The 13,719-nt window shown below is 43.7% G+C and overlaps 1 long non-coding RNA gene across 4 annotated transcripts in view; it reads left to right on the top strand.

Moving 5' to 3' along the window:
- The first annotated feature begins 7,675 nt into the window (after positions 1-7,675).
- LOC122728574 overlaps positions 7,676-13,719 on the top strand; it is a 40,903-nt gene continuing 34,859 nt past the window's right edge. The window contains exon 1 of one of the 4 annotated variants that reach the window (XR_006353296.1): positions 7,676-7,852. This is a non-coding gene — a long non-coding RNA (uncharacterized LOC122728574). The remainder of the gene's footprint in view (positions 7,853-13,719) is intronic. The other 3 variants (XR_006353297.1, XR_006353295.1, XR_006353294.1) reach the window with 3 other exon arrangements.

The following is a 13,719-nucleotide window of genomic DNA, read 5'->3' as shown; positions in this document are numbered from 1 at the left end:
AAAACCAGAAGGAGTCATTTAATGCACTGGGGTCAAACTCAAATAGAAATGGGACAACTGAACCACAAATGAGGATCTCTAAAGGCTGCATATTGACTTAGAAAACAACATATTAATGTTATCTGTGTTCTGTTGTATTTTTATTTATTTTGTTAAATATTTCCCAGTGACATTTTAATGTGGTTCAGGCCTTGAGTGTTATAGGCTACAATGTGGCTGGGCCTTGTGTTTGACATCTGATCAGCCCTCATTTTACAGATTCAGAAACAGGTCCAGAAAAGTTGTGATATGTCCACAGGAGAAAGGGATGGATATTTCAAAAAGCATGAGTTGTTCATGGGATCCTGGATGGAGAGCTAGAAGGGACCTCAGGGGTCATTTAGTCCAACCTCATTTTTCACGTGATGAAACAGGTTCAAATAATGTAGGGAGTCATTCAGGCTAACTTGCTGAACCTATGACACCCCTGGTCAATCAGAGCCCCAGGCAGTCTTTACAGATCATGTCAAATATTTGTTGAATCAGCAATCGTGCATAGCACTGCCCTCAGAGCATGGGAATGCATAGGAAAGAACATTTATAAACTCATGCCCTCAAGGAGTGGGTCACCTAATGCAAGTGTCCCTTTATGGAACATCTAGATGCTATTCTATTGAACTGGCTGTGAAGAGAATTTAGTTTTCTTATGGGTTTTCATTATAGCATTGGAGATATATTTCCCTAATAGACTGAATCAAATACTTTTTTGTGAGTAATGAGTTCATTTGGTGGTCAGACTTATGACATCATGGATGTTTCTAATTCTAGTATCTCTTTTCTTATTTCACTTCTTTTCTTCCTATCAGCCTTTTCTCAGATCATAATTTCTTCAGTGCCTAGGGATCCCAATTCTGGTCTTAGTTCTTGGAACTTAGTCCTATTCTTTTGGGTTGGGTAATTTAGGTTATATAATAGGCAATAATACCATACTTGGCCACCAGATGCTGCCTTCTAAAAAAAAATCCAAGTTTGAGGTTGTAAGGTTTTGTAAAATGAATTAGTGTCCAACTTTACCTTATTCTGTAAGTGGAAATCTGTAAAAACAAGTTGGCCTAAAGTAAAAGATACCTGTAAGTCTTTTCTTAGCCTAGAGAGTGGTTGGTCACACTTTTAGGATATTGGGGTTAGGAATGGGTTTTTCCCAACTGTAGAAATGAACTCCATGGGAGTTTCTTCTCATTCTTGATGTCTCCTCGTGGAATTATCTTCATATGGACATACATATAGCTTTTTGAAGTTCTAAGGTATTGAAAGGTCTATCCAGTGGAGAAAAATAAGTAAACATTTCCTTTACCATTTACCCTTCCTGGGTCCCTTGAATGGTCATGGAGATGAAGGAACTGGGGCATGGGAAAATCTGAGGGACAAGGGAACACTAGATCAGAAACATGAAATACCTTCTGTTCCAGGAGTGGAAAGGAGTTGGTGCCTGCTCAGGTAGTCACCTCTAAACACTGGCACCCCAAAGACTCATGCTCAAGGTCTGAGATATAGGTGGTGCTACATACCACAACTGTTGGAATTTAAAGTATGATGGTTTGAAGTGTTAGAAACGCCATCTTCCATGGGATTAAATGTGTTGGGGGAGAGGGGAGTTTCTCTGTTTAGCTGTTTATAGAGGGATGGTTAGAGTGGCCCCCAAATCATAATATTGATGAAGCAGAAGCACTAGTGATGGTGAAGGTACCTCCTCCCATCATTCATTTAAAACTATTTATTATGGAGTTTGATTGTATGTGTAAGGCATTCTGCTAGGGACACTAGGGACATAAAGACAAAAATGAATTCATTCTTGCCTTCAAGGAGCTTATGTTCTGCCCAGAAGAGATAAGTGGCCTCGTAGTGTCTAAAGCTTCCTGTAGAGCAGGAGGGCAGGGTATCTGGTTCTAGGGGAGGAGGCTCTACAACCCCCACTCCCTTAGTGCATGACCCCTGCCTGGTCAAGACTTAATGCCTCCTACCCTCTTCCTATGTTGTGTTATTCCCACAGATATATGTAACCTGGGACTCTGTAGTATGCCCTGGTCTATAGCTATTGTATATGCATGTTCCTGAGTGCCTGTAATACACACGCATATGCAATAATATGTCACAAACTGAAAGGAAATAAAACTTTTATATTTCTTAGGCCTCTGGGCTGTATTATAATTCATTCTCTGGGTTGTAGGGAGAAAACCCAATTCTTAAGGCCTACACAGGTTTAATTTTTTAAAAAATATGTTTATTTTTTATTATTTATTTTTTGAGTTCCAAATTCTCTCCCTCTAGCCCTTCCCCCTCCCATTGTGAAGGGAAGCAATATGATACCTTTTATATGTGTGAAGTCATATAAAACATTTCCATATTAGCTTGGTTTAAAAAAAAATAAAGTGAAAAAAATCATTCAATCTAAACTCTGAGTTCATCACTTCCCTCTTTGGAGGTGGGTAGCATTTTTCATCATGAATCCTTTGGAATTGTTGTGGATCATTGCATTGATCAGAGTAGTTAAGTCTTTCAGAGTTTATTATTGTTAACTATTGCTGTTACAGTGACCCCTGCTTCTGCTTGCTTTACTTTGCATCAGTTCATATAAGTCTTCCTAGGTTTTTCTGAAACCATCCCAATCATTTACCACAACCTGTTAAGCCATTCCCCAATAGATGGGCATCTCTTCAATTTTCACTTCTTTGCCACCACAAAAAGAGCTGCTATAAATATTTTTTTATCATAAAATATTGTTTTTTTCCCAGTTACATGTAAAGATAGTTTTCAACATTTGTTTTCATAAGATTTTGAGTTCGAAAATTTTCTCCCTCCCTTCCATTCCCCCTTCCCAAGACAGCAAACTGATATAGGTTATACATGTACAATCACATTAAACATTTCTGCATTAGTTATAATGTGAAAGAAGAATCAGAACACAAGAGAAAAACCTCAAAAAAAGAAAAAAATGCCAAAAAATAGATATAGTATGACTCAATCCGCATTCAGAATCCACAGTTCAGGGGCAGCTAGGTGATGCAGTGGATAAAACACCAGCCCTGGATTCAGGAAGACCTGAGTTCAAATCCAGCTTCAGATACTTTGCACTCACTAGCTGTGTGACCCTAGGCAAGTTGCTTAACCTTCATTGTCCTGAAAAAAAAAAAAGAATTCACAGTTCTTTTTTCTGGATGTGGAGAACATTTTCTATCATGAGTTCTTTGGAATTGTTTTAGTTCATTGCACTGCTGAGAAGAATCAAGTCTATCACAGTTGATCAACACATAATGTTGTTGATACTGTGTACAATGTTCTCCTGGTTCTGCTCATCTCACTCAGCATCAGTTCATGTAAGTCCTTCCAGGTTTCTCTGAAATCCTCCTGCACATCATTTCTTACTGCACAATAGTATTCCATTACATTCATATACCACAACTTGTTCAGCCATTGCCCAATTGGTGGGCATTCCCTCAATTTCCAATTCTTTGCCACCACAAAGAAAGTGGCTATAAATATTTTTGTACATGTGGGTCCTTTTCCCTTTTCTATGATCTCTTTGGGATACAGACCTAGTAGTGGTATTGCTGGGTCAAAGGGTACGCATAGTCCCATAGCCCTTTGGGTATAGTTCCAAATTGCTCTTCAGATTGGTTGGATCAGTTCAGAACTCCACTGTAAGGGCCAAATTTATTATGGAAGAGTTCATTGGGTGGCTCGCCGTAATATTGAGGTTCAGAAAATAATGAGGGACCTCTAGGTCCAAAGTTTCCTCTCTTCCAAACTGCCTTTTTTAGTTATTTCTCCCAGGCTAATAAGAAAGGAGATTAACAGCCTCTTTTACACCAACAAACCAGGTTTTTTAATGGGGATAAAATATACAACAAAGGTGAAGTTAATAAAGCCAGGGACAAGGGAAAAGGGGAAGAGAAGCTCCCTCTCCAGTCTGCTCTTGGGAGCTCACCAACAGGAAAGAAAGCTCCTCTCAGTGAGTGTTCCCTTTTTCTACTTTTTCTCTCCCTCCCCCAAAAGGGAGGTCCTTTAAGTTGCATGGCTGAGAGTGGTCCCCTAGTGACATCAGTAGTACACTAACATGTCACTCAGGGCAGGCCAGGTGTGGCCTATATCTAACCATCCCCGAGTAGGTACTTAGTTGGTTTCTCATTCTCACCTAATTCAAACAATACTAAATCAATCAGGTGGGGCCCCTGGGCTTCTGCCAAATTCCATTATTTTATCACACCACCAACAATGCATTAGTGTTCCCATGTAGTTTGTAAGCCTTTAAGTGTTATATGAATTTCAGCTACTATTACTCCTAATAGACTAATAGAATTAGAAGAGAATCTTCTTAGAATATATGTCAGAACTGCAAGGTATCTGATGTCATTTAGACCAAACCCCTCTTTTCACAGAGGAGGACACAGGCCTAGAGAGGGAAAGTTTGTTCAAGGTGGAACCCAGTTCTCTGGTCTTTTAGTCCAGTGCCCTTTCCAAGATTTGTTTTCTATACAAAATAGCTATATTTTCACCATCAAAAATAATGTAATTATACTATAATTACTTGTTAGAATCACTCATCTACTGTGGCTACATTATGTCTTTATTCAATGTTCTTGCTTAAGACCATTTCTTAAAACAAAACAAAACAAGGCAAAATTGACATTCCTCTCTGCTCTCCCCCCCATCCCCCAACTTTTTTAGATTGTCACCTTGTTAATACTGTTGCTAGTTTTTCCTTTAAGTGATTTGGATGAGACTGGATATGAATCGATACAGTAATGTGATAACAGTTTGAAGGTCTACATACCTGAATTGGCACAAATCTCTCACTGAGAGATTTGGATGGATTCCCTCCATCCAGATCAGTGCCAAACTAGGCCCTCTCCAGAACTTAAGGAAGTTTTGGATCTTGTGGCTTGATGTATATGGGGAATGATTTCAGGGAATATAAAGTGGCCAGCCAATAGTGATTTATCTCTGAACAAATATTTACTGATGCTTACAGTGTGCAGGTATCTGTGAAAGATATATCAGTGTATGAGATGAACATGGTGCCTGCCCTGTGGAGCTGGGAAGATAAGACAGAATGTCTTGAAGAGTACTCACCATACAAGGTTATTTATAGGGAGTGTCAAATGAGTAGTGTAGACTCATTTTCTTTTCTTTTTTTTTGGCGGGGCAATGGGGGTTAAGTGACTTGCCCAGGGTCACACAGCTAGTAAGTGTCAAGTGTCTGAGGCCGGATTTGAACTCAGGTAATCCTGAATCCAGGGCCGGTGCTTTATGCACTGCACCACCTAGCCGCCCCTAGACTCATATTTTCTATGAGAATTCAGAAGAGACAGAGGAGAGATTACCAGACGGGGGGGTGGTCCAAGTAGGTTTCATGGAGGAGGGTAGGACATTGGCTGACCTTGTATATTGGATGGCATTTAGATTTGGTGGTTCTGGGCTAGGCAGTGTGATCAAAGATACGGGCCTGGAAGGAATCACAGAGTTGGAGCTGGAAGAGACCAATGCCCTATTCTAGGGATGAAGGAATAGGCCCAAGGTCACACAAGTATTAAGTACCATATATGTTATGATGTTCAGGAAACAGCAAGGGAATTAGGGTAGCTGAACTGGGAATTTGTTAATGATGGTGTTGGAGGTATGGAGCAGCTAGGTGGCACAGTGGATAAAGCATTGGCTCTGCAGTCAGGAGGACCTGAATTCAAATCTCACCTCAGACACTTACTAGCTGTGTGACCCTGGGGAAGTCACTCAGTCCCAATTGCCTTAAACATCCAGGGCCATCTCCAGTCGTCCTGATATCTATCTCGATACTGGACCCAGATGGCTCTGGAGGAGACAGTAAGGCTGGTGACCCTGCACAGTCCTACCCACTTAAGTCCAATTCACAGCAAGTCATGACATCACCTGGATATGATGGTCCTCTTTGAGAATGAAGGACAAACATAGATATGCTGGAGGTATATGGTGAGACATCCTTCCCTCTCAGGTCCCTTTTCAGACTGTTTGGTCTGTGGAGGTTGATTACAGAACACAACCACCAAGTGGCAGCCTTGAGTTGCATACATTTCCTACTCCAGAGAGTTTGTAGAATTGGACGTGGGCATCTCCTTGGTATGTTCTCCCTGGGAGGCCCTTGAGAGATCATCTGGTCCAATCCCTCCATTTTATAGAGAGGAAACAGGACCCAGAGTGTCAGGAGACTCAGACATGAGAGCATTTTGGAAACTAGAAAGCATTACACACAAGTGAATGGTTAAGAATTCCAACCTCAAGGTTCTATGAAGAGTTAAATTCTTAGGGGAAAATGGGGGTTTAACACATGCCTTCTTCCCCCTCTGTCCAGCCAGGGAATGACCCAGGATGAACTATGGAAGAGGGAAGGAGCATCCACTTTCGGAATTATCTCGTGTTTTTTTTTTTTTTAGCGAGGCAATTGGAGTTAAGTGACTTGCCCAGGGTCACACAGCTAGTAAGTGTCAAGTGTCTGAGGCCGGATTTGAACTCAGGTCCTCCTGACTCCAGGGCCAGTGCTCTATCCACTGCGCCATCTAGCCGCCCCTATCTCTGTTTTTGAACTGTGGCCTCACAGATTTAGAGCTGGACCTCAGAGGCTATCTAGTTCAACCCCCCTGTTTTTATCATAAGGAAGCAGAGGCTTTGAGAATGACTTGCCCAAGATGGCAGAGGTAGATTCAATCTTCTGATTCCATCTTCCCACTCTATCACAGTGGAGCTCACTCTGAGACTCCTGGAGAAAGGGGCCCACCCAAAGCCCTGACTGGTCTAGCAGGGAATCAAGGAGGTGATGCCTGCTCTAGCTCAGACCACCCACCTGGGGGGCAGCCCCACTAGGATCTCCACCTCCTTGGTGATGGAAGGGAGCTGCTACAGAGGAGTCAAGCAGTTTCACTTGTTTCACTGAAGATAACCTGGAATCTCCCACCAGTAGAAGGGGAGGACTGCCCCTCCAGGATCTCCTTGAAAAGCCCCAGACCACTGCTCTAGTATTTGTGTACATTCAATAATTATTTTTCCTTTTTATAGAGCCAGGTTTACCCTCCCACCTCTTTCCAGTTTGCTTTGAAAGCTAAAAGTGAGTTTGCTCCAACTGGTAGTGGGAAGAGCTGGCCAGCATTTTCCCTAGAGGTATTGGGGGATGGGTTGTATGCAGTAGGTCCATTCAACATTGCTGTTTCTCTCATGCAGATCCAAGACAGTATTGCCGAGAACGTTGTGTATTTGGGCAGTGGGAGAAAGCTTTGACCTTTCATTGGGCTTTCCTGCCTGGATGCTTCTTAGGCATTTTTCAGAAAGTTTGTGTTGGCTGTTTTCCTTGGCCCGTCAGTCAGTCAGGGAGATGGTTCCGTAGTGGAAAGAACAGGCCTGGGAGATCTGTGTTGTGCCACAAATTCACCGTGAGACTTGGGGAAAGGACTTTTCCTCAGTGTTTTCACTTTGTTCCTCTGTAAAATTATGGGGCTTGGATTAAGGTTCCTTTTTCAGATGTGAGAGTCAGGGACTACAAGAGGGCCATGTAGAGGTCCAAGTCCATGTGTCTTCATATGGGGCAGAGGGCAGGGGAGTTATTTCCCCTGGCATGGAATGCTGGGAGGGAAAAAATTCGAGGAGGGGCCCGTGGTAAGCTAACAGCTGCTTCAGTTTTGCCCAAAGTTGGGCAGGAAGGCTTGGGTCACCAGGTGGTACTATTAATAACTCTGGGTAAGCCTGTCCCCAGGCTGGCTGGCAGCTCCCATAAAGCCTGAACCGAGGACCCAGAGAGTCTTCTCCAGCCCCCGAGACCTTTAAATCCCATGTTGTGAGACAAAAAAGAAAAGTAAGTACAAGAACCATTCTTCCCCTGCCCCCCTCCCTCAAGGTGTAAAAAAACAGTGGAAGAAGAAAAGTGGAGAAACAAGATACACTATTAAAGGGCCCTTGGACACACAGATCCTTAATGGTATTAAAATGTCCGGGGGCAGCTCAGTGCAGGGCAGTGAGCCCCACGATCTTGCCCCAGCACCGTTTAAGATAAGGGGGTGAGAAAGGGAAAAGGGGAGGAAACTGAAAGAGGGGGAATCAGGCCTTTTCCCACTGTCTTGACGGTCTGGAGCTGCTCAGCTGATCTTGTGCATGCCTGGTCTATGTGAGGACCCTTTTGCTATTCCCTGGTGTTGGCCTGACCACTGGCTGTTTCCCTGAGGGGTGGTAATCAGGACCATTGGTTCTCATGGTAGCAAGTGGTGGGGTCTGAGGAAGTTAGGAATATGGTCCCGTCCTAGGTTCCTCAATCCCTGAGTTTATCAGCCCTTCCTAGGGCACCATTTCCAGTTGGTCCCATCATAGAGAGCAGTAGAAGCTGTTGTCAGTTGGTCCCTTTATTTGGGGGGGGGCGCTATGTTATTTTGGGGAGGTGGTAATTAAGATGAAACTTTGTGGTAGATTTAAGGGCAGAAGCAGGCAGGTACTGGTGGGAGATTCCAAGTTTGATGGCCTTGGGAGCCTGAGGAATTCCCCCAACTCCTTCTGCCTACTTGTAGAATGACCCCTCTTTTCCATGAAGCTGGATCTGTTTGGCTAGACTTTAAATTATCCACTTCGGGTTTCTGGTTATCGTGGGTATCATGGGACAGGGGAAAAAACATTGTATTTGGAATCAGGGGACCTGGATTTGCATCCAGATTTTGTGACACCTGTGACTTTGAACAGGTCCCTACCTCTCTGTGGGTCTCAGTTTCCTAATTTCTAAAATGGGAGACTGAGTGGCTTTAAGGTCCCCTCTGTGTCCAAATCCCGAGATATCGTGGTAGTGTGGGAGCAATAAAAGTTGGTTGAGAACTCTTTGGGGCATGGGTGGGATAAATCAAGAATAGCTCTATCCCATGAACAGGAAGGTAGGTCCCTTAGAGAGGATGTGAATTCTGTGGGCACCTTGCTTTTCTCCTGGTATAAGTGAACATATTCATTAATTTTCACGTGCTTAATAGCTATACTCTTCTCCTTGCCCCACCTCCTCTCTCCAGTTAAGAGCAGTCAGGTGGTGCCTGATGATTGGGCTGCTTTTTTGGATGAGGGGAGGGAGGTAAATCACTGTGGCCCCTGGGTGGGGACTGAGGGGCTTGGGTGTCGCTTTCTTCAGAGTAAATGCTGATGATGGGGAAATGGATTGAGTGGAGCTTGACATGTATAGCAGATGGTCTGCAGAGGATGTGTTTGGAAATGAGAAGGTGGAGAGGGGGGTAAGATGAACATATGTATGTTTATGTGGGTCTCTATTGGAAAAATTTCCCCCCTCTCCCTTACACTACCCAGTAACTTTCCCAAGAGTTGGATTAGGCCTACAATAGGAGGACAAGATGCTATCTTAGGTGGGGTTCATGGAAAAGAGTCTGGGGGCAGCTAGGTGGCAGCACTGGCCCTGGATTCAGGAGTACCTGAGTTCAAATCCAGCCTCAGACACTTGACACTTACTAGCTATGTGTGACCCTGGGTAAGTCACTTAATCCCCATAGCCCCGTGCAAAAAAAAAAAAAAAAAAGAGCCTGGAGGGTCTCTCTTTGCTTATTAAAAAATTATTTATATTTATATAGTATCTCAAAGCACCTTCCTATTTATTCTTCCATTTTGTCTTCATGCCATTCCTGTGCATCTGTGGGGTGTGACGTTATACCCATTTTAGAAATGGAGAAACTAGTCTGTAGGGGAAAAGTGACTTTACCCAAGGGAGTTAATAACAAAGTCAGAATTAGGACTTGGGTCTCCTGGATCTTCCATCTCCCAGGCCAGCACTCTGCTCCCTTATTTCATACTTGATAGAGTCTTGGGCCTCTCCTGTCTTTTCCCAAGTTGAACCAAGTCAAAAGTCAAAGGTGATGGGGCTCTTGGGATTGCTTTGCTCTAAAAGAAGGGAATGACTGGGATCAAGATAATAAAAGTGAGAGCCTTTCTTCCCCCAAACTGTGTGTGGGGAACCCCACTAACTCCCCAACACATGAGAACTTTGTTCCCCGCTCAGAACCAGGTGCCACTCTTGGGGCTTGAGAGCCCTGGGAAGGAGACCTCTAGCCCTGGAGCCTAGCCTCTTTGCCTGGCAGGTGCTTGATGTTGGTGCTGACTTGGCATGGGAAGGTGTCAGCCACGAGATGTCACATTTTGAGGGACAAATCATGTGCCCCTTGGGGAGGAGGTCATGAGACATCCAGAAATTCTTCTCTGGGTTCACCCTCCCTTTCTCTGCCCTTTCCATCTTGTCCTTTTTGCAATCCGTTACTCAACCAATACATCACTCATAGGTACTGAGCCCCTCCCGTGTGCCAGGCCCTCAGGTAATGCGAATGAGACCTATGGGGCAGCCAAGAAATGGTACAAGGGGCAATGGAGTTAAGTCCTCATCATTCTCCTCACCTTTTTACCTATCATGGTGCCCTGCACACAGTAGGGACTTAGTAAATTTTATCTGAATGAATGAATGAGCAAAAGGTCCACTCTCTAAGAACTGGAGGAATTCAGAATGAGAAATAATTGTGGGCCAAAGGAGCCAGGGCAGGAAGTAGCAGGACTCAGTATTATAAGCTTTTAGAGCTAGAAAGGTCTGGAACAAAGTCAAAAGAATGCCAGAGCTGTAAGGAATCTTAGAGAAAGTCTGGCACAACCCTTTCTCTCTCTCTCCCTCTTTTCGTATGCAATTGGGGTGAAGTGACCCAGGGTCACACAGCAAGTAAGTGTCTGAGGCTGGATTTGAACTTGGGTTCTCCTGATTCCAGTGTCGGTGCTCTATCCACTGTGCCACCTAGCCACTACCAATCTTTTCATTTTGGAGGAAACTGAGGCTAAGGTCACACAGGTAGTAAGTAGCAGAACTGAAGTTTGAACCTGTCTGGTTTTAAGCTGGTGCTTTAAGATTTAAAAAAATCAATATCTTTTGTTTTTATATCACTTCAGTTTCTCTCAGTATCCCTTCCAATCCCTCCTTTCCTCTCCTGATAGCCATTCTGGTGCTCTTTGGACACCCCCATCCCCTTGAGAGAGAACTGAGATGTGGAGATAGGAATTGGGATATGAAAAGATCCTGACAAACAGAAATGATAGGCTGGCTCTGAGATAAAATGAAATCCAGTAGGTTAAATACAAAGTCTTACACTTGGCTACAAAAACTTCACATTCAGAGACTAACTAGGTGGTACAGTGGAGAGAGCACTAGATAACAGAATCAGAAAGGCTCATGTTCAAATCTTGTCCTCAAGACACTTGGCTTTGTGACCCTGAGCAAGTCATTTCACCTGCCTGCCTCAGTTTCTTCATCTGTAAAATGAGAATAATAATAATAGGGGTTATTGTGAGGATCACATGAGATAATATGTGTAAAGTGCTTTGCAAACCATAGCACTATACAATTACTAGTTATTATTATTATTATTATCATTATTATTATTACTATTATTACTGGGAGTCAAACCCAGGCCTCTCCTGACATCATCTTCTAGATACACTTTGCTGCAGCTCCCTAAGGAATCGTAGTGTTCAGAAAGAGAGAGGAGATAATCCTTCTGTCTTTTGTGCTGGTCAGACTATATCTGGAGGTTATATCTGCTTTTAAGGGCTATGTTTTAAGAAGGACATTGAAAATGAATGAATGAGTGAAAAAGCATTTATTAAACATTTACTATGTACTAGACTTTGTGCAAAGCACTGGGGAGATGAGGTTAAAAAAGATACTGTTTCTGACCTCAAGGAACTTCATTCTTTTTTTTTTAAAGGAACTTCATTCTAATTAGAAAACAATACATTTGGGGGCAGCTAGGTGGTACAGTGGATAAAGCACCAATCCTGGATTCAGGAGGACCTGAGCTCAAATCCGGCCTCAGACACTTGACACTTACTAGCTGTGTGACCCTGGGCAAGTCACTTAATCCTCATTGCCCCTGCAAAAAAAAAGAAAGAAAAAAAAGAATATAATACATTTAAGGGGAATCAATCAACTAGTATTTACTTAGTACTTATTTATTTTATGCTAGGCACTATGCAAAACCCTGAGGATACAGAGAAAGTCAGGGCCCTTTGTCTGCATGGAGCTCACATTCTGTTTTTGTTTTTTTGTTTTTTGTTTTTGGTGAGGCAATTGGGGTTAAGTGACTTGCCCAGGGTCACACAGCTAGTAATTGTTAAGTGTCTGAGGCCGGATTTGAACTCAGGTCCTCCTGAATGCAGGGCCAGTGCTCTATCTACTGCGCCACCTAGATGCTCCCTGGAGCTCACATTCTAATGGGGGAGAAAACATACAGTTATGTATATGCAAAATCTCATCCATCCATCCATCCATCCATCCATCCATCCATCCATCCATCCATCCATCCATCCATCCATCCATCCATCCATCTATGCCTGGGGTTAGGAAGACCTGAATTCAAATCTGGCCTCAGACACTTACTAGCTGTGTGACTCTGGACAAGTCACTTATCCTTTGATGCCTCAGTTTCTTCCACTATAATGGCCACAATAATAGCATCTACTTCACAGGGTTATTGTGAGGATCAAAGAGTCGATGTTTGCAAGGTACTTAGTAGGTGCTTAATAAATGCTTCTTCACTCATTCATTCATTCACATAGAGTAAATAAGAAACAATTTCAGAGGGAAGGCTCAGGTGTAAGGAGGGGCAGAAAGAGGCATGATATCTGGAAAGGCCTCTGGTAGAGGGAAAGGTGACCACAGGGGGAAGTTTTGACCTGGGGAGGTGGAAGGGAGAGTGGTAGGAGCCAGGCAGCAGGCCCATGGTGAGATGGGCTGGGTGATGGCTAGATGACTGGATAGGAAATGGAACTGGATCATGGTCTGGGATATAGGGTCAGTTAATAGATACAGTGGACCATTTAGATGAGTTTTCACATACTCACCAATCAACTGCGGTGGGCCCTAGGATGGGAGGGTCAAAGGTGAGTGAATCAATTTCCCTAGGGACTGGGGCATGGCTTCAGGAAGATGTGGGCATGGAGATCCAGGCCTCAGGTCTGGTGTGGAAGGTGCTGGTCTGGGCAGAGAGGAGCAGATGTCCAGAGGAGGTGACTGGCATGGTAGAGGGTTTCAAGGGCGTGGTAAGGGTTTGGGGGAAGAATTGGGGATGTTTGGCTTAGTGATAGAGAAGACCTATGGGGGGGGGGTGGTCAGGAAGACATGATTACATTCTCCAAATATCTGAAGGGCTGGTGTGCAGAAAGAGGGACTAAAGTTGTTCTATTTGACTTTGGGAGGAAGAATTAGGAGGAAGGGGTAGAAATTTCTGCTCCCTGTAAGGAGAACCTTCCCAACAAGTGGACCTACCTAAAGTGTTGTGTACTGCTGCTGAAGGTGGCAGGATCCCTACCACTGGAGGCTGGATGACAACTTGTTAGAGGTGTTGTAGAAAAGGGGTGTGTGTGTGTGTGTGTGTGTGTGTGTGTGTGTGTGTGTGTGTAGTGGGGCTGGACTGGATCTTCTCTGAGGTTCCTTCAGGTTTAGAGCTGGTAGGCCCCTTGGAACATGTGGGTCCCCCTTCCTTCTTTTACAGATAGACAAAGCAGAGAGTCATGTATAAATCTCATGAGGAGGGATTTCCCTCATTGATTCATTCCATGTATGCTTGTACGTGGCTTCAGGATTCTATAAGTGAGGTGCGCATATGGTTGACAATGAATTGGTATAGGGTTAGAGCTAGTGGGGTTAGTCTGCCT

This window comes from Dromiciops gliroides, chromosome 1 (genome assembly GCF_019393635.1).
Source record: "Dromiciops gliroides isolate mDroGli1 chromosome 1, mDroGli1.pri, whole genome shotgun sequence".
Lineage (NCBI taxonomy): Eukaryota > Metazoa > Chordata > Mammalia > Microbiotheria > Microbiotheriidae > Dromiciops > Dromiciops gliroides.
The sequence above is the reverse complement of the archived record's forward strand: the minus strand, read 5'-3'. Positions and strand labels throughout refer to the sequence as shown.